The sequence below is a fragment of the Penaeus monodon genome, chromosome 19 (assembly GCF_015228065.2).
Source record: "Penaeus monodon isolate SGIC_2016 chromosome 19, NSTDA_Pmon_1, whole genome shotgun sequence".
In the NCBI taxonomy this organism is placed as follows: domain Eukaryota; kingdom Metazoa; phylum Arthropoda; class Malacostraca; order Decapoda; family Penaeidae; genus Penaeus; species Penaeus monodon.
In genome coordinates this window covers 15575195-15575683 of record NC_051404.1, presented here as the reverse complement: position 1 = coordinate 15575683, position 489 = coordinate 15575195, and the positions used below count along the sequence as shown (strand labels likewise).

General features: G+C 34.6%; 1 protein-coding gene across 1 annotated transcript in view; it reads right to left on the bottom strand.

Moving 5' to 3' along the window:
* LOC119585084 (major facilitator superfamily domain-containing protein 8-like) overlaps positions 1–489 on the bottom strand; it is a gene marked incomplete in the record, with an annotated part of 19608 nt that overhangs the window by 18095 nt on the left and 1024 nt on the right.

Genomic DNA, 489 nt, shown 5'->3' with positions numbered 1-489 from the left:
GTATGTAAGTAATCACTGTGTAATCGGGTAAGCAGTCATGATATACACCTGTGCATCTTATGTGTCAAATACAGGGCCGGATTAAGCCCTTTAGAGGCCCTTAGCACTTAAGACTTTGGTGCCCCATATATGTGTAATTCAAAATATAAACAAAATAAACCACACAAAATTTTATCCATCGAAATTAAACAAAACTTAACATTGAAAAAAAAACTGTTTATTTTTGTATACTTGCACTTACATTTGAAAAGTTTTTAACTACAAAGTGGAAGATCAGATCCTCAAAACTGACCTTACGTCACGCATCTGCCTCTATACTTAATAGAGATAAGGCATCCAGTCTGCCTTGTTGCATAATTTGGTTCTAATGGGATTTTTAATATGTTTCAACTGAGAAAGCGAGCGTTCAGCTAAACAATTTGTGACCATTAATATTAAAAATATACAGATGCCAATGTCTGCATTTGGAAAGACACGCTCAATGTCACA